Source organism: Lepisosteus platostomus, chromosome 5 (genome assembly GCF_059453375.1).
Source record: "Lepisosteus platostomus isolate fLepPlt1 chromosome 5, fLepPlt1.hap1, whole genome shotgun sequence".
Classification (NCBI taxonomy): Eukaryota; Metazoa; Chordata; class Actinopteri; order Semionotiformes; family Lepisosteidae; genus Lepisosteus; species Lepisosteus platostomus.
Window position 1 is genome coordinate 45,798,614 of NC_142615.1, and position 20,750 is coordinate 45,819,363.

The 20,750-nt window shown below is 38.7% G+C and overlaps 3 non-coding genes across 3 annotated transcripts; all 3 read right to left on the minus strand.

Annotated features, from left to right (window-relative positions):
• Nucleotides 1-15,904: 15,904 nt before the first annotated feature.
• Nucleotides 15,905-15,978, minus strand: trnan-guu (transfer RNA asparagine (anticodon GUU)). The gene has a single exon. It is a non-coding gene; the product is annotated as a tRNA-Asn (tRNA).
• A 1,559-nt stretch (nt 15,979-17,537) lies between these two features.
• trnaw-cca (transfer RNA tryptophan (anticodon CCA)) lies at nt 17,538-17,609 on the minus strand. Its single transcript has one exon. It is a non-coding gene; the product is annotated as a tRNA-Trp (tRNA).
• A 1,180-nt stretch (nt 17,610-18,789) lies between these two features.
• trnay-gua (transfer RNA tyrosine (anticodon GUA)) lies at nt 18,790-18,877 on the minus strand. The gene is given in 2 exon segments: nt 18,790-18,825; nt 18,841-18,877. It is a non-coding gene; the product is annotated as a tRNA-Tyr (tRNA).
• Nucleotides 18,878-20,750: the final 1,873 nt, after the last annotated feature.

The window sequence follows — 20,750 nt, forward strand, 5'->3', positions numbered from 1 at the left end:
TATTGGTATTTGAAGGCTATTGACAGCAAGGATTTATCTTCCTGAACTTGCTTTATAAGATATGGGTCCATGGTTATCTTAGTTTAGATGTACCTTTAAGAGGTGGTATTTTTCTCCATTGTTCAGCCTTTAGACATACTTTGAAAGTTTTAGGCACAGACATAATCTTTCTTAATCCCCTTTTATCCTGAGGTGACGTCCCAGACAAGCTTGCCCCCTGGGAATATTCACTGTGCTCTTCAGGCTTTTTTTCTGATTCTACACAGATTTTTTTTCTCCCTCTAACATGTCACCACTGTCTGTGATGCTGTGTGCTGCCCATGCATCTTCTGTATCTTCTGATGAACTTCTGAGCTCTGTGTTGCCTTCCAAACTATGTCCCTCACTTTGACTTGAAATATTGACTATAGATTGTGTACTGTCATCTGGTTTGGAATCCCTACCAATACTCACCCCCTTCTGCGCCCTAAGCACTTGGGTTCTTACTTTTTATCTATCTTCATGCCAAATCACTGATAACCATTTCCTGTTGCTGGAGCAATCCTCTCCAAGGACTCTGTTTGACAGTGTTGACCACATATTGTCATGCCACCTATTTTTTTTTTCTATCTTAGAAAACTTCAGAAATTCTTTGATCACATTCCCTACTCCACCAACCCTTGACCACAGGTCTGGCCTCCTACACCTCTGTCCTTCTTTAACATGTGCCATTGCCAACAATCTGAAAAATAGAAAACACAGCTGAATGAAGTGGAAACATAAGTGAAATTCAACTCCCACTGGATGTTAATAGTGTAGGAGTGCGACAGATTTACAAGTCCATTAAATGTTTTTATTTCTGTGCTTAATTTTACTGGCCCTATATTTTGATATAGCATCAATCACAAAACGGCATTCTGTCACTGTCACAACCACCGGGGATCAACTCACAAAAGAACTAACCAGTACCAGCAGCGGGTTAATAATAACATATGTTAATCCATCAGCACACGCTCTGCAGCACTTTTTTAACCATCCAAACCCGCTTCCTGCTACTCAGTATTGAGTCTTCTCTTTGAGAGCTCACGTTTACTCTGAATCTTGCTTACTGGTTACTGAACTCCCTTTTGCCTCTCGACCTTGGACCTCATCTGACATTCTAGGATTGTTCGACTGTCTCAATAATTACTTGCTCCTGCATCTGCACGGGATCTGCATACCTTTTCACTGAGGATTCCTGATAGTCACCACGTAAACAAAACTAGAAAAGAACTACGTGTTTCTTAAACTTACCCCCAAATTTAAAAAAGTCAACATATCTGGGTTGTGTGTGCAAGATTTTTAAAAACTGCAAAGTTTGTGTAGGTATGATTGTAAAAAATCAAATCATAACTGAAGAAGGCTCCATGGTCAAAACATTGTGTTTTCTTTCTTCTTTTTTCAGCATGGAATAAACCTATTACGTGTTCCTTGGAGATTACCATGTGCCAATAAGATATGATCACTCTATTGACCATATACAATTTCTTGCATTAGGAATTCCTATTTTGCATACCTCAGCTTGCTCTCCATGAACACACAGACAGGGAGTGAAGCTGGGGGTCAGAGTGCAGGGTTAGCCATTTATACGGCACCCCTGGAGCAGTTGGGGTTAAGGGCCTTGTTCAGGAGCCCAACGGAGTAGGATTCCTCTGCCGACCGTGGGATGTAAACCAGCAACCTTCCAGGCACAGTTGCAGATCCTTAGCCACAGAGCCACCGCTCCACCTAATGTGCCAATTCTTTAAAAAGTCCCCAAAAATGCAAATTTATTTTTAAAAATAGCTGTTGTAAATAACATCAGTGGCTATTGAAGAGTACATACAAAACAGAGACAAGTTAATAAACTTGGAATGACTACTTACAGCTCTGGAAAGACCGAAGATAGTGTTTCCGGTTGTTAAGGAACAAGTAATAGATTTATTCCATGCTGGAAAAAAAGAAGAGAGAAAACGTTTCAGCCGTGGAGCCTTCTTCAGGTGTGAGAGAGACAAGGCAGTAGGCAAAGGTAATATAGTGGGAGAACAAAGGCTGGGAGGGAGGAGGGGTGAGAGGCAGGAGCAGGGGACAGAAAGAGAGGCCAATCAAGAGATGTGAAGTTAGAATAGGTGTTGAGAGGTGTGAAATGAAACTACCAATGAATGGAGAAAATTTAGTAGATCAGTCTGTCGTTTAGAGAAGGGGGAGGTGTGATCCTAGCTGCAGGATAAGTTTGGTTTCGGTAGTCTTTCTAACGTATGAGTTCAGAAAACCATTTTTGAGAAAACAGACGGAGAGATTAGAGTGGTCGTGGCCATCAGAGGTGAAATGAGAAACAATGGGCTTGGAGAGATCTTTAATCTTCACAGCCCTGACATGTTCTTTGAAGCGGTCTCCAAGTCTCCTTCATGTTTCTCCAATGTAGAGAGAAACTGGGCATTTACTACAAGAGATACAGTAAATAAGGTTGCTGGAGGTACAAGATGCCATCTGGGTGATCCAGAATTGTCCTGAGGGGCCTTGAATGAGTGTGGTGTTGGATGTATACTTGCAGGTGATACAGTGAGCTCTGTTGCAAGGGAAAGTGCCTGGTGTGGATGGTTGCTGAGGGCGGTCAAGGGAGCTGTGAACAAGAAGGTTGCGCAGATTAGGTGATCGGCGATATGAGATGATGGGGCGGTCAGAAAAGAGGGCCCCAATGGAGGGATCATCGTGTAGGATGGAAAAGTTGTCGTTTACAGTCCTGGGGATAGGAAGTGTGTCAGGGTGGTAGGGAAGCACCAAAGGAATGCGGTTGTTACTGCAGGAGTTCCTGATTCGGTTGATGGTCCGAGGGGTGTTTTTGGCTCGGGCAAGGGCCCCGTCAATAACATTGCTGGGGTATCCTCTGTTGATCAAAAGGGAGTACATTTTGAGGGCTTGGTTCTCAAAGTCAATGTCGTCCCTGCATAGTCATTGTAGCCGAAGGAACTGTGAAAAAGGGAGAGAGTTTTTAGTATGTTTGGGGTGAAAATAGTTATACAAGAGATAGCTGTGTGAATCCATGGGTTTGTAATAAACTGAAGTGGAGAGTCTGGGGTAGTTGATGTCTAGAAACGGAAGAGTAGTGGAAGATATGTTAACCGTATATTTGAGGGACGGGTGGAAGTTGGTGAAATGGTGCAGGAAGCACTTAAGCTGATCGTCGGAGCATATGGCAGCACCGACGCAGTCATCAATATATCGCTTGTAGAGGTCAGGGACATACAGATGCAGCCATTCAAAGTGAGCGGTACAGACACGTACCGCAGGTAAGATGACACGCGATACCGCGGTGCGTGATTGGTTGACCGACAGGGGCACTTGTGGTCCGTTGGTCTGTCGTAGAAAGACTTACTGTAAACGTCTTTACTGTGCCCGTTGTAGATATTGAATTTTACCACTGAAGGGAAATCTTAGTAGCTGAGCATAAAAAGAATAGGAGCATACTGTAACACGTGTGAAGGCCATAAACGATATTAATTTTGGAAAGTAAACATACAGTATATGGCTGGTCTTGGTACTTTAAAGAAAAAAATACACACCAGTATTCCATTTCTCCCTAAACATTGTAAGCTTCGAAGTCTTTAACTAACGTGATACCGGAGTCAACAAGCATACTTTTAGAATTTGATTAAAAGGGAATATAATATGGAATCGCGTATCTCAAGAAATTAATAACGGTATGATTATATCCGTGTACTGCGACAGGGCTGTGTAAGGCTGTTTCGCCTGCCTGCTTATGCGAGCTCTCTTGTAGCCTACTGGTCTAGGTGTGTGACTACCAACTGGCAGGTTGTGTGTTTGAATCCAGCTGGTGCTGGACTTTTCATTTTTATTTATTTATTTTTTAATCGCGTAACATAAACATATTACCGTATGCAAACTGTACTGTATACAGTATGTATATGTATATTTAATGTCTTAACTGTGCCCGTTTAATTGAATTAAAAAAAATATTTAACACGAACATTAAGCTGTTTACATCTTCCGCCTGAGAACAGTCACCCGTTGCTACCCAACGCAGAATGGTGATTGGCTGACACCATCTGACACCCCTCTGATTGGAGAAAAAAGATGTGCTGGTTTGCTATACCAGGAAGAGGATTTCTTTCTATTCAAAACGTGTATTTTAAAAGTTTAAGAAGTAAAAACCTTACAGCGTACACAGATTTCTAAACTGATCAGGATCGTTATCTTTGTCTTATGCATAATAATGTTCACCGCTCTGTCCAGCAAATTAATAATAAACTTTATTTTATATAGCTTTTTAAACGAATAAGTAATTAGATTGCTCATAAACCTAATCACTTGCTTTTTCTTTTTATTTAGGCTCAGATTTCAACTATAGATCGTATTATTAATAACCATAATAACAACCAACCAACAAAAACAACCATATAAACATAATACCAACCAAAAACATAGATAACAACCACAATACAAAATCAAATAATCAAACCATTTTACACTCGCAAAGTCCTCCAATTATCATAATCCCGCCCCTTATGCAAAACCAAACCTTCCTCCCATCCCAGTTTATCCTGTTTATCATAAACAAAATCCACCTCAATTTTCAACATAAAGCATTACACAAAATCAATACCTCAACACTCCATACTCAACAACGATAATTCACAAACAGCCAGAACATGTAACTACACATTCCCAAACATACCTACTTTCCATAGCCCCGCCCCTTATGCAAAACCAACATCCCTCCCCTGTTCTCTCTCTCCCCTGGCGGTTGTAATTGTTTTTATTTTCAAATAAATTTTAGCAAAGTCATGTATTTTAAAAATCTTAAGATTTTTCTATATATGTCTTTATTTAGTGGTTTCATTAGTGACAAAGGCTAAACTTTCTTGGAAAAATGTCTTTTATGTAAACCATGTTTGCTATTAATTCATTCAGGGCTAAAATATGTTCATTGTCTTCTAATGAAAGAAGGGTTCCTTTCGCCGTAGTCGGGAGCCTAGCCTTTAACTAGTAAGTACTGTATTTACTGGGTTTTTGAGGGGGGGGGGGGTGTCTTTCGCTGGAAATCTCGCCTCCTACTTTGAAAATACCCGTGAAACCGGTTCAATTCATCACAGCCAGCACTCCTGCAGAGAGTTGGGTTGTACTTGCAGTGTATACAGTACACGCGTTATGCTCTTCGTTAATGTCTGTGAAGTTTTATTTAATCTCTGAGCCATACTGATTCTTCTGGAAGCCAGTTTCCGCCAGGGAGTAAAAAAAAAAAAACACACTATGGTATTCTCTCCAATGCAGTGCAGTTAAAAACATACCTCTGATGCTGCTCCTAAATGAATATCGTTTATGACCATCAGAAGCTTTATGCTCCTTTTCTTTTTTCCAGTGGATTGAACAGGGAGAGGCATTTCATGATGTACTTTTCACTGATGAAACAACAGTGGCTCTGGAACAGTTTTCAACCAAGTCGTTTTATAAAAAGGGGAGATATGTACACGTTACTGAAGCTAAAAGTTTAGCCTTTGTCACTAATGTAAACACTAAATAAAGACATATAGAAATCCCTACGTTACAGACTGTATATGGCTGGTATTGGTAGTTTAAAGAAAAAATACACACCAGTATTCCACTTTCTCCCTAAACATTTTTAGGATCAGAGTCTTACATGTGGTTATTTCGAAAACGTTTGTACGTGCTCCTTCTTACCATGTTACTGTTTACCGTTACTGACCATATTAAGTTTAAGTGCCTGTGGGCACTTTTCCTGTCCGTGGGGGGTGGACCGTCTTTCATTAGAAGGTTAGTCTGTTCTACTCTGAGAATGTAGAGGGGGTGGGAAGTGCCCGCGGTCATTTAATTAGTATTAAAATCTTAGTTATCTTTCTAGTTCACAGGTTTGCATGCATAATTTAATTTTGAAAGCCACTGAGACATCAGGTACTACTGTTGTATTTATGAAAAAGAAACAAAACAAAAAACATACTAACAACTGTGCCATCCTACTCCTTAGTTAATACATTTTATTATTCATAAACAGTTAACATTGTTAGCAAAATATTTTGAATTATATTTAACCCTATTTTTTCTTTAGTTTTGTATTTAACTTATTATATGATAGTCAGACTTAATGTATATTAATGTATATTTGAACAATGAAAATATATTTTTACAAGATTTTACATTAAGCATTTAAAATTAATATGGTTAATAATAGTAAACTGTAACAAGATCGGTTAAACACCGAAGAAAATCCTTTCAGAGAAAATGTTTCAGGTGTGAAGAACAAACCTGTTCCCACACACCCTGCCCCCACTACCATTAGAATATACACAAACATTTTAGCGTTTCATTCTGAGCAGAAGACCCTCACACCTGAAGAGTGCTGGCTGTGACGAATTAAACCAGTTTTACAGGTTTCAATCACAGATTGGGACTCAGTAAAGTAACACACAGCGCCACTGGATTTGATAATACTGTACCTAACCAAAATCCGCAATATGGAAACAGAACCTGTGTAATTGTTGATAGATGATGTACTCGTAACATTTTTTCAAGACGAACTACAACATTTAAAAAATGACTTGTATGTACTTGATATCTCTAATCAATCCACGGGTTCCAGCTCAAAACGAAACTAAAACGCATACCGTTTAGCGCTTCTTATGAGTTGCTCAAAAGTAATTTGACCGTATGAAATGCATAATATAAACCTAGAAACATATACGTGAGCAGTACTTAAGCACTGTAGTATCGGTGTTCAGACATACCTCTCAAATACTGTAAATTAAGTTAAAAATATCTCAAGACCGATTCTGGTCGTAATGAAACCATGTTTCGTGTATTTTTTCTTTTTCATCTTGAAATAACTCATTTCTAAATACCTTTTTCACTGTTAACATCTTGTAGCAACTTTGCGACAAAATATACACTCTGACAGTTCATCCTGCTACCAACATTAAATAAAACAAATCTTAAGATTTCTTTATTTATGTCTTTATTTAGTGGTTTCATTCGAAGCTTACAATGTTTAGGGAGAAATGGAATACTGGTGTGTATTTTTTTCTTTAAAGTACCGAGACCAGCCATATACTGTATGTTTATGTTAAGATTTCCCTTCAGTGGTAAAATTAGATATGAATATTCAATACTTAAATGGGCACAGTTAAGACATTAAATATACATATACATATTGTATACAGTACAGTTTGCATACGGTAATACGTTTATGTTACGCGATTAAAAAATAAATAAATAGAACTGAAAGGTTCAGCACCAGCTGGATTTGAACACACAACCTGCCAGTTGGTAGTCACGCACCTAGACCAGTAGGCTACAAGACAGCTCGCATAAGCAGGCAGGCGAAACAGCCCTCCCGCAGTACACGGATATAATCATACCGTTATTAAATTCTTGAGATACGCGATTCCATATTATATTCCCTTTTAATCAAAAATTCTAAAAGTATGCTTGTTGACTCCGGTATCACGTTAGTTAAAGACTTCGAAGCTTACAATGTTCAGGGAGAAATGGAATACTGGTGTGTATTTTTTTCTTTTCATGATAGGTGTCGCATTTTAAATCATTTTCATAGTTAGAAATTATGAAACGCCCTGTTAAAAGCAAGGAAGTTTTTATGCCCGTTGAAGTAAAACAAATTGCCTGACAAAGTATGGCTTGGACAGATTCCAAGTGCTTGTACAAATGTGCTAAAGAAGTTATACTTTGAGTATACAGCTTGTCCAAAGTCATCCATTATTAATACTATTAGTAATATCTTCAGTAAAGGCTTTGATGCATAAATATTTCTGATAAAGGTAGGTTGTGTACTTTTGTCCAACTGAGCAATCTTGCTTTCATAAAATATACCAACATTTGAATGACTGATGATTAACATGCTGTAATACACAGTTCAAAATTAAAGGCTCGAATGCTGTACATGAGAGGTTAAGCTCCCCCTGGCGGTTTTACAAGGCAACGCCGGATAGCTAGTCACGTGACACACGTGATACCGCGTGATACCCCGGTGGGCGTGATAGTTTGACACGCCCACCGCGGTATGCCGCGAAATACCTCACCCATTTTGAATGGCTGCATCTGTAGCCAGTGTAGGAAGCGAATAAGCGTTCTTCTACCCAGCCAACAAAGATATTGGCATAGCTGGGTCCCATTCTGGTGCCCATGGCAACTCCACTCACCTGTTGGTAAAAAAGATTGAAGGAGAATGCGTTCAGTCTGAGAACCAGTGTTTCTGGTTGTTGTCCTTTAATTGATCTGCCACCAAAACATTAATCCTCAACAGTCAAACAAGTCCATGTGATGAAAACCCTTATGCTCTTTAATGTTTTGTTATGGATTGTGCATCTGTACTAATTTTTTCCCCCTCACTCATCAGCTTTTGGATGACAGATTCTGACCACTGTATAAGATCAGAAGCAGTTGAAGAAAAGGGCTCTTTTCTGCTTATTTAACACACTCCTAATGCAAACACATTATGAGTGCAATGGAAAGGTTGCACCCAATGGGATCAAGCAATTTAAAACATATGTTCAGGGGACAGGAAAGTTGTTATAGAGATGAATGGTATTCATGAAACAAATAATATTGCAAAAAACTTTGCCAAAAGTCACAACCCATTTAACATTCATCAGACAGGTTGAATCAGTTGGATATCTCTTAGATTCAAAATGCACTCAACGGCTGTATAATGCAAGCTCAAGAGTCAAAAGAACAGTAGTGAACTACAATCTTACAATAATAAACAGCCATTTGATCTTGTGAATGATCTATCATACACCCTTGAAATGATGTTACAGATTTGGAAGTTTGCACAGCTTGTAACTCCTTTGTAACTCCATGAGACACACAGACAGGGATAGAAGCTGGGGGTCAGAGCGCAGGGTCAGCCACTGTGCTCTTGTGCCAAACAGGTCATACAAAGACTGCCATTCCTTATATCTTTCCCTGAACCTCTGCGTCACTTCCTCACCTTCCAAAAGCAAAATATCGAGCTTCCACACACCCTTCCCCACAGTAACAGCCGTTGGAATAGAAAGAGTACATGACAGTAAACAATGGTCAGAGAAACAATGGTCAGGGGTTAAGCCTGCGGTCGTGAAAGTAAAATCAAGTATCAAAACAAAATCTATGCGTGAGGCTTGGGTCCCATTAGACTTGTACCATGTGAAATCTGCCCTCCCCTGACTATGAAGTTTGAAGCCATCTTTCAGTTTAAAATCTTTACATGTTTGCAATAATATTGATGAAGTATGAAATTGGACCCATCTCTCGCCCTTCATTCTGCCTTCTCTTTCTAAAAGGCAATTAAAATCCCCAGCTAAAACCACTGGTTCCCATCCCAATAAATATACTCAGTTCCTGAATTAGGACATATCCATCATGTGAGCAACAATATATATTTAAGAGTTTAAATTAGACATTCATGAAACCCAGATACACCACCAGTGCTCTCGCTGGTTTCACTACAAGGTGCTGACGTACCTCTACCTACTATACAGGCCTTTTTCTTTTTCCCCCCTTTGCTTTCTTTCTCTCCTCCTCCACCACCCCCACTATCCACAGGACAGTTCTCCATCTGCCCTCCTTGAGTCACCGGTTCTAAAGCTTGGTCAGTAGGATTACATATATTGGAGAGATGTAAATCTTTCTGCATCATTATCATTCTCTTCTACCCCATCCTCACTCCCTTCACTCCATTCTGAACCCTCGCTCTCCTTTTCTCAACCACATTCAGTTCCTGATCTATAACCACTGCTCCAGCCCTAAAATGCTTCTTCAAACTGTTTTTGCATTTTTGTTCTATTTGCAAAGGAAATTGGACAGTCTTTAAACACATGACCTTCACACTCACAGAGATTACATTTCCTCACGCTTGTACATTCAGTATATGCATGTCCAATTTCCTTGCATTTACCACACACCACCTTTGTAATGGCATCCACAAAGTGACCCAGCTCCCCACACCTCCTGCACAGTTTTGGCTGCCCTTGGTAGAACACAAGGCCTCTATTTTCACCTAATCCAATCAGAGAAGGAATGTGTTTAAATCCACCATAACCATTTTTATCTCCATGCAATGAAACAGGTACTCTCCATGCACAGTTCCAGATGCCATCATCATCCCAGACTTTCTGAGGCTCACCTTTCACTAAACAATACTTAGACAACCATGTCACAATATCTTCCTTCATCACCATCTCATTAAATATGCAAACAATCATAGTCCTATTGGAAAGATCCATCAGCTTCTGCCATTTAAACATTCTAATCAGGCCCACATCTTTTTTCTCTTCTATTTTATTCCAAAATTCTTCCAGTAACTTTGCCGATTTGAAACTGATGTCAAAACCAATTCTTCGGCAAAGTAATTAAGCAATTGACATCTAATGCCCTAATCCTTAACTCTTTCTGTAACACCTTCCTTGAAAAGTCCAACCGTGAAATATCACCTGAGTGAGCCGAACCCTCACCACCCTTATACACCAAATGTGCGTAAAAGTAACGGCGCATGCCGACTCTACAGGCCGCCATGGCCGTTACAAATGTGTTAAAAGCAAACTAAACCTAAACCGAAAATTCTTCTGTGCACCAAACCCCCCAAAACCCTAATCAAACACTTATACAAAAACTCCACTCTCGACTTCTGGGTTTAACCCTTTACATCTCCAACACTGGTTAGAGACTCAGTGTGTCCCAGGCTCAGCGGTTATATAGGACAGGACTTGGCGAGCTGCAGGTGAAACTCGTTGTTCTGTGCTCCCCGTGCGGAATGTGCGTCTCCTCCCTCCAGACTCATCAAATCGCCTTCATACTCTACAGCGGGAAAAAAAAAACTCCCTTTACTGTCTACATACAGTACATCCCTCTTAAATCCCAGAAACACAGAAACTCCGGGGCGTTTCTGTGAGTCGGTACTGGGTTTCTCTGTTCGAATTTACAAGCAGAAACAATAAAAGCGCTGAAAGCAGGAAGTTATTTCTGCTCGTAGGCATAAACGTGCAAAAATACATTTTCTGATTCCTAAAACCTAATAAAATCCATGCAAGTCTCCCTTTTGTTCCCAATGCACATAACTGAATATAAACCAGTCAAGTTCAGGTACTTTTCTGATGTATATGAATACATTAGTTCTGGCGCAGCTGTTACAACAAAGATACTTGCAAACTATTTTTTTTCATACGAGCTCTTGCCGTTTTTAAATTGTATATTTTTTCAATTCGCTAAATCACACGAAACACCAACAACACTCATCGTAAGCATCTGACCAATCACATTCCTGAATTTTAAAAGTATTTAGTATTTATTTTTTACTTGTTTCATTTTTTTAAAAATGGTATACACCTGTTTTACATATTCTTGCCATTTTTGACATATTGTAAGTGGACTGTAACTTCAAATTGATAATTCCTGATCTTTATAACTGTGTATCATTTTTTTACCTTGTAAAAAAAAATACAAAAATATGTTCTCTGTTGTTTAGGTAACAACATATTCGATCCTTTGCGGACTTGTAAAACTGTTCCTCATCAGAATAAAAAACGCTCACGCTAATACACAAGCACCTTGCACTGGTTCCCTGTCAAGTTTCATGTCGACTTTAAAATCCTCATGCTCACCTATGAGCCTCTCCATGGCTTGGCACCTCAGTACCTGTCTGAGCTCTTATTGCCCTACTCCCCTAATCGCAACCTTGGCTCTTCTAATTCTGGTCTCCTATCTGTCCCCCAAGCCCGTCTACACTCTACGGGTGACAGGGCCTTCTCCGGTTATTCCGCCAACCTCTGGATCTCTATCCCCAAGGATATCAGAGAGTTTAGGTGTAGAGTGCCAGTCGTTACAACCAGGAACCACACAGTTTCAGGCATCAAAAAGACTTCCCCGAACCCTGATCCTGTCCTTACTCCGATGATGGCATTCAGACATTTCCTGCAACAAAGTGATGATATGGTCTTCAACAACACACGTGAAAAGCTTGTTCCCTACCCCTGCAGTCCTTCTCAAAGAAGGACCAAGTGTGCTCAGTGTTAAATGCACTGTTCATTATTAATAATAATAAACTTTACTTTATATAGCACCTTTAAAGGTGGCTTCTCAAAGCACTTTGCAGAATTAGAACAATAGAATAAAAAAATACACAAGATAAGCAGGATGAGAATACACAGTTAAAGGAGACAGTAGATGGTGGTACTAAATACAGTAGGAGCAAAGGGGTAAAGAATAGTTAATTAAAGGCTCTTCTAAAGAAGGAGGCTCTGAGTCTGGATTTGAAGGAGTTTAGACAAGGTGACTCTCTGACACTAAGGGAAGAGGAACACAACACTCAAAACCACAAACCACTTATTTTCAACATCAAAAATATGCTTGAAAATATTTGACAAAAAAAATAAACCTTACACGCATGGAAACCAATATTTATCTGCTAGGGTAGAATGCAGCAGAGAACAGTAGGGCAGAAGGTTAGTGTAACTCTATAGTGCATCACAGAGGCCGGTCTCTTCCCCTCATTATGCAGGCTGACTTGTTCACAGTGAACTGTCCTCCAGCGATAGTCAGCTGCAATCACTGACATCAGACATGATGTTAATACTCTGACAGCACTTTGGCTGATTTGGTTAATGCGTTTTCCTATTAAAACAGGAGATCTTGAGTTCAAATCCCAGTGGTGCCTCTCTTCCTGTCTTGTCTTATAGAATGTATCACTATGGATGATCACGTGCGGCTTGATTTTGTTAAATGCAAGTTTTCATTTTCTTTCTAGAACAACTTGCTTTTCATGAAATTCATACAGCTTGCGAAAGATGAAACACAGATCTTGCTTATCAGTGCAAAACAAATATCACAGGCCGGCAAGAATAAAGTCTTTTTTTTTACCAAAAGCTTGCAAATGGAGAAAAGGGTTGCACATGAGTCTCTGGGAGCTGTTAATTGAAAGGTTAGTGGTTCGAGCCCATTTCTCATTATTCTACTTAATTGGATTCCTTAGTAAAACCTTAACCCACTTGATATTTGCAGAAAATGCAGTTGTTTTGTGTGTCAAACTACAACAAGTAAACAAGTGAGTACATTAGTCATTATCACTGGGAATGACCAGTCATGGCCAACATTCAATGGAATCATATTCAGCCATGGACTTTGACCTTCAAATGGCTGGCGGGAGAATTCATTTATACTCTCGTTGCACCCTTAGTTAAAATACTTAAAATTACAATACAGATTTGTTGGAGAACTTGAAAAGCAAAAAAGACAGTTGGACAGCATGATTATGTTAGGACTGTACATTTGTATTTCAATACTTTTGTATATTTATCTTAATTTTAATATAGATGTAACCATAAAGCTGTTCTATATATATATAAAGATTGTTGTATTTTATAATATTTTAGCGGAGGGCACAAGGGGGTCTATTATACCTTGCGAAACATCCAAGACAACTATAATAGAGGCTCATATTTTTTTTAAAAAGTGCTTTAAAAGAAAACTAAAATTTGTATGATATCATCCCTTAATACTGACGTTTAGTTGAAGGATTTGAAGAAGCAACACAGATAGGTGAGTACATTGATTTTGGACCCATGTTTGCATCTGAATAATCTTTCCTCCTGGAAAGAATTAAAAACAGGTCTGTTTTGAGTCTCATGATGAGTCTCTTCTGGATCTGAAAAAAACAGTGTAAATTTGTTTCCGATGTATTTTTCAATTTTATCAGATTTTTTCAGGTGAATGCAGTTGATACGTTCAAGTTTTTATATGATGACAGGACCCACACTTAGGGCTCAGTACTGATAACACTGCTGATATTGATGGAGTAGAAATAAGTGATGTATTGGCAGCTTTATCTGAAACGAGCAGTCCTAGAACACCTACAAAAATGTTAGGATTCAGAGGAAGAAATATTTTTCTACCTCACCCAATCCTATTGCATTAACGAGGCTGAAGTTGGCTGCTTATTCGCCAGCTTCTTATTCGCGTTTTTTGTTCCACCTTAAGTGCTGCTGCTGTGATGTTATGCCGCCTTTCGCCTGTAGATGGATCTCTATAGTCATTTTTAAAAATACTAATCCGAGATGATTAATGCACATATCCTCAGTAAAGTGGAATATGTAAGTAATGATTATCCAAATTGCATTTTTGTATGAAACACATTTCAGAAAATCGAAAACCAATTTTTAAAACTCACAATAACACAAACTGGCATGTTAGACAACAAGTAAATAAGACAAAGGCAAAACGTGAATTCTCAAAGTCTCAAAATCTTGCATTTTGCAAGAAATGTTATTATAGCAGTTTACAATGGGACATTTAGAACATGGCATATGAGAATATATGGTTAACGGAGGATGAGCAAAGGGTGATGACACTTTCTGCTGAATTGCTATGACCCTCCCTCCTGATTATAAAATCGTCTCACAATTCTGCCACTGAGGTGTGAGACACAATGTAACAGACTCTCAAAATCCTGAACTTCAGGAAATGTTGCTGTACCATTTTTAAAATATGACCCTCTGAGTGTGGCATGAGAGAAATTATAGGGAAAAGCTAATTGCTCTTTCTGTTGTATTGTGATGGCCCCTGTTTAGAAAAAAAAACATCTCAGAATTCTGACACAAAGGTGTGAGACACAATGTAACAAATTATGAAAATCATGAAGCATAAGAAAATTTACTGTACCATTTTTTTAATATGACCCTCTGAACATGGCATGTGAGGATTTATAGTCAACAAAATAGCACCCCTTCTGCTGAATTACTTTTTCCCTCCTTCCTTGTTACAAAAACATCTTAGTATTCTGACACTAAGGTAAGAGAGACAAAATCACTCATCACGAACATTTGTAATTACAAAACTTCACTGTTGCATTTCTGTGTTGTGACATTCTGAACATGGCATGTTAAAGTATATAGAAAACCTAGATCAGAACAGGTTAAATGTAATTCATAGTGATTTATATTTTTTTAATTCTTTCTAAATGAAAAAATATGTTTTTCAGTGATTATGACGCTTCGGTATTACATAAAATATGCTTCAATGCCAAAATAAATAATAATGGAAAAAATACCCACAGTGGACATTCATAGTTGCGATTATAGGAATGTTATATATCAGGTGAGTAGCTGTGTCAGCATGCGTAGGCTGCAAAGGAACAAGTAAAGGATTATTCCATGCTGAAAAGAGAAGAAAGGAAACATAACGTGTTGGCCGTAGAGCCTTCTTCAGGTGTGGAAAGACAGGGCAGTAAGCAAAGATAATTTTCTTTATCTTTGCTTACTGCAGTTTATCTTTGATGACAACATCAAAGACGTTAGGACGTTTTACGGCTAACAGCTCCACATCAACTTCCTTTTATAACTAACCTCATCAGATCCCTCAACTCCCAACTCTTCCAATTTCTCACTTCAGAGAAGGATAAAAACCTCAATCATCCTCTACAGAGAAAAACCATCAACACCCCTACCACCTCCACTAATCCTAACCTCGTTTTTACTATACCCTCTGACCTTTCCCTTTCACCCCTTTGCATCCTCAGCTAACATATTTTAAAATTACAATAGACTGTATAGTATTTATGTTTAAAATTAAGGTAAATATGTCAAAATATCAAAATCCAACTGCACAGTGCCATCTTAACAATGCTTGTCAAGTTCTCAAACAAACCTGCATTGTATTTTTAAAATATTTCAGCAGAGGATTCAACTGGAGTATAAATGAAGATTCAACGATAATATTTTTGGGGTGAATATGGTTTTCTGGGGAATTGCAATGCTGGGCATTATTGGACATTTCCCGGTGACCCTGACACGTGTTAAACACTCGCATTTCCTGCAAATATTAAAATGGTTATGGTTTCGCTGTAGAAATCCAATCGACTGACGACAACGTTTACATCGCAAAAGAACCCCGTTCCAGGGTGGACTCGAACCACCAACCTTTCGGTTAACAGCCGAACGCGCTAACCATTTGCGCCACAGAGACTGACTAGTTGGGTTTTCTCTCGAATCACAAGTTTTAGGTTTTAAAAAAATCTCTTACCGTTTATTTTGCCAGACGGTAATATTTCTTCTGCACTGATAACCAAGAATTGAATTTCATTTTTCGCAAGCTGTGTGAATTTAATCAAAAACAAGTTTTCCAGAAAGGAAATGAACACATGCATTTAACGAAATCAAGCCCTTTGTGATTGCCCGAAATGATACGTTCTGTACTACAAGATAAGAAGAAAGACACGGCTGGGATTTGAATCTCGGTTCTTTTGTTTGATAGAAAAGCGCTTTAACCAACTAGGCTACGGTGACAGGACAGCCATCACCGTTTACAGCCACTTGGACACACCACTCTGAGACATCTGCGTTCAGTAAGCGCTGAACCAGCGCTCAGAGCAAATTGCCTCTTTTACATAGCAGCCCCGACACTGAGAAACGAAGAGAACTGGCTTTTATCTGGCATTTTCATGTCCAATGCGTATGACATCTCCCAAGGGCGACAGAGTTATTTTGCGACACTATTTCTTCTTTTTTATTTCTGTACGCTTTGATAAAAAAACGAGAAATCGTGCAAGGGTAAAATTTCTTTTTTTTCATAGAGAAAACGTGCACCAGGAAATGTTGTGTTGAGAAGAAATGATTTAACATGATACGTGACCTAATTTATCGAAGCAATTGCTCAACCAGCAAGGTCTGGAGAGGTTGGAGAGTCTGGTGGATGTGATAATTATACGGTGTTGTGGAAGAAAACAGTCTTTCTTTGAATTCTCAGTCAATCGGAATTTCAGTGCGAAACACCCCTTGTCTGATTTAAAGAGATTATATTTTAAAACTCATAAAAAATCAGAAAACACATGTTTCTCACTTTGAAATTTTAGACGGAGCTGTGCATTACTAGTAACGGCGCTGAGCACACTATGGGACAATTCAGGTTATGTGAAATGCCAGCGGTTTAATAAACAACGCGTCTGATTTCGGATCATAAGATTGTAGCTTCGACTTCTACCTGGCTCGTGTAAATTTTATTCAAGCTCCTCAGTAATAGATGTATATTATGTAATGAACTGCACCTGAAAGCAAACGTTGGATCTGTTTCCTTTGTTTTCCAGCATGAAATAGCAAATCGTTACAAAAAGCACCTGCTAATGTCCAATAGCGGTTTTTTATTTCAAATGACATTTTCAGGCTTCAGACACTTTTTAATAAAACAAAAGTGTCCGGAAACTCATTAACTTTCAGGTTTGCTTGAACCTGTATTAAAAAAAAGTTATCTGAAACTTCCGTGATTCCATTATCTGATGTAGCTGTCTCTAAAGTTGGACGTGATGTTAAGCAGATGTGAACTGTGCCTTTTCTCTTAAAAAAACTAAGTTATTTTTTTCCTCTTCACTCCAATACTGGAGACTGTAAGCCTGTGTGAGCTTCACACTGCGTGTCCTGTACTGCTCGATTTTGTTCAGATTATCTATGTGGTGTATATATATAGATAGAACTCAACTGCATGGTGTGAATTCCGTGTTCAGGACCGGCAGAACCTGAAAAAGTAACAGCCGACTTCGACGTGATTTGAACACACAGCCTTTTGATCTGGAATCAGACGCGCTACCGTTGCGCCACGAAGTCACAGCTGCCCGGGCCTTTGAATTCCCCAAAGGAGACAAATCGGCTTCACAAAAAAAAAAAAATCTCCTGTGAAGAGCGCAGCTCTTCCGAAGAGAGTCTCTTCTTCCCAGACCACATTTTATTCTTCCTGCGCAGCTCTTGTGCAGGTGTTGTTCTCAATTACAGATCCAGGAACACTGATTGTTTTTTCTAATTTTTTTTAAATTGAGTACCCCATGGTGCAACGGTAGCACGTCTGACTTTAAATCCCGAAGTTTATTTTCAAAGTATATCGGAGTCAACTGATACTGATCAGGTTTTGCTGCTACTGAACCCGCAGTCTTCACCTTAAAGTTCAATTCCCCAAGCCTTTTGACCTTATATGTCCATCCCGTCTCGTCAAAACTTGTATTTTCACAGGGTACCCTTCAGAAATCGCAGTATAGAATGAAAAAACTCCAGTAGATCTCGGCCGCTGTTGGTGATTTTCCTTTTAAAATAAATGAATCTCTGGAAATTTTACGGAGTGTATCACTTTCACTGAGACCGAGAAGTGTTAAGCTGTACATGCGTCTTTGTGGCTCAGTTGTTAACCAAAAGGGTGGTGGTTTGAGCCCTTCCAGGGACGCTATGAGCCTTTTAATGTACACACCCTCCTCACTTCATTTCTCCACAGCCGGACTTGTATCGCTCACAAATACAGAGCCCGTAGGAGGCAGTAAGCTCGCATATATGGCTCACTGTTTATATAATGAAGAAGCAGAGGTTAGTTTCTCATCTGCGCGTTACAGAGCCTTACGCAACTCGTAGTGTACCAACAGCTAGGGTTTGATCCCTGCACGTGCTATTAGTTGAAAGGCCACTGTAAATAACGTATAAGAGATTTATAGATAGATACTTTATTGATCCCGTGAGGGAAATTAATAAAGCTTATCCAGCTGGCTTTTATGTTTCACACTAAATTGCGATCTTGAAACCAAAATGAAATTGACATTTGTACTGTATGTTTTTTTTTAATTACAAAGCAAACAGAGTATTCCCTTAATTCAAAGATCAGATATTGGCCAAAACAAGACAATCAGACGTGGGCAGACTTTGGAACAGGAGCCTCTGCTTCGTCGTTTATTGAGCTTTTGATCAATGTCTGAGTGAAAAAGATTCGCTATTTTAACTCTTTGATTAAAGTACACAAAAAGCACCTTCCTTCGAGCCGGAATCGAACCAGCGACCTAAGGATTCCCTACTGACTCCACTACAGTCCTCCGCTCTACCAACTGAGCTATCGAAGGGATGTCAAGCAAGGCTCCCTAGCACATACTGCCCAATGTAGTGAAATGTTCCGGGTGATTTAAATCCCAGTTCGACATCAAGTTTCCAACTCGTTTCCTTAGTCTTGTTTACCTTGAATTTAAGCCACGAACCAGGATTCTACTGTATAAACTTCCGGGGATATTACAAAATGTTTGATGGGGCATCAATCATTCCAGGCGGAAATTGACTCCTTTTTGTTTCTCGAGGGATCATATTAAACATTTCATTAGTATCGAGAGGAGGATCACCATGAAATACAAAACAAACAGTTTCATTCTGTCTTTTTTAGAAAGTAGCGTTTGTGCTACATTAATTATATTTTGGTGGAAATATAGAAGTTGTAAATGTTAAAATTTATATTTGAATCGAAATGTGGTTTTGAGTTAAATATTAGCGGGATCATGTAATTAGTTTGTTTGTCATTACTATATATATTGCCATGTTACTAGAATTTGTAACTGAAGTTTACTAGTTGTGTTTTTATGATGATTAGCCATTTGTTGGTTACAATATTGTATATAATGTATAATTTGAACTACATATTTTTCTAAAACAAATCATTGGATTTATTTACTAGTTTATACACCTATAAAATATGTATTTGATGTATAATAGACCTTTAACTATATATGTATATTAGTCCTCTAAATGTATCCGTATAATAGAACACCAACCATTTATGTATAATAAACATATAATCATAGATGTCTAATTGACGTATAACGATATACGTATATTAGAATTTCATTCTAGACCAGTTACGGAGCACATTTATACGTCTAAAGTTTGCGTTTAATAGTCGTATATTCTACATCTTTTGTCCACTGGGATGTGCCAATTTTAATTGAACAAAGCTAGATACACATTTTCTAATGCAGCCTTCATTACAAGACAGTTTGTTTCTCGAAAGCGTGTTATGTAAAAAAGAGAAAAACGAAAATATATAGATGACAATCTTTCAAAGCTGAAGATTTTACTTTTGAAAAATTGACATTTTATGTATGCAGATGCATTCACTGGTTTTAGAACTTTGCTGTGCTTCCTGAATCATTTTCAGCGTTATAAACTGGGTGTAGAGGGAGCGATCTCTGTGTATAGCAGTTGACAGGCTGGAGATGTTCAGACTACTCTCGTTATTTCTCAAATGCTTACATCATTTTTCTTTCACACTAGGACGCGAGTGTGTACATGGGCTTGGTTTTCGTTTCACTGATTCTCATTGAAGATTTGGGAATTAACGACAAAAGATTCAGTTTGGCAGAAGGTTTGGTTCACAACGATCTTGAAGACACGCCCATGTAGAGCAGCGTGTGATGATTTGTACTATAAAAGACCAAGAGCTCAAAGTGACGTCTGCGTTTACCGTTTAGACTTTTGCATCTCGGGCACACTTTTAGAAAGCAAAGATAGAGTAATTATGTTGAATCACACAAAGACATCTGTTAGCAGAGTGGCGCAGCGGAACTGTGCTGGGCCTGTAACACAGAGATCGACTGATTGAAACCATCCTTAGCTATGTACATTTTATGCACGATTGATAAGCACACCATCAGTTTAATGAAGTACATTAAAACTGATTTTTCTCTCGTGTGTGTGCAAGCTTCACACTTACAGTACTCTTTAATCTTTACCAATAGCAGATGCCCAAATGTATCTTGTGTTGTTCAGAGATCCTTGATAGTTCCCTTAACCCCAACTGCTCCAGGGGCGCCGTACAATGGCAGACCCTGCGCTCTGACCCCAAACATTAACATTAACATTAACAAATCCTTCAAATGAACATCCATATCAAAGCAATTATGTTTAATTTTATTACAATTAAGGTACATATACAAAATATCAACACACATT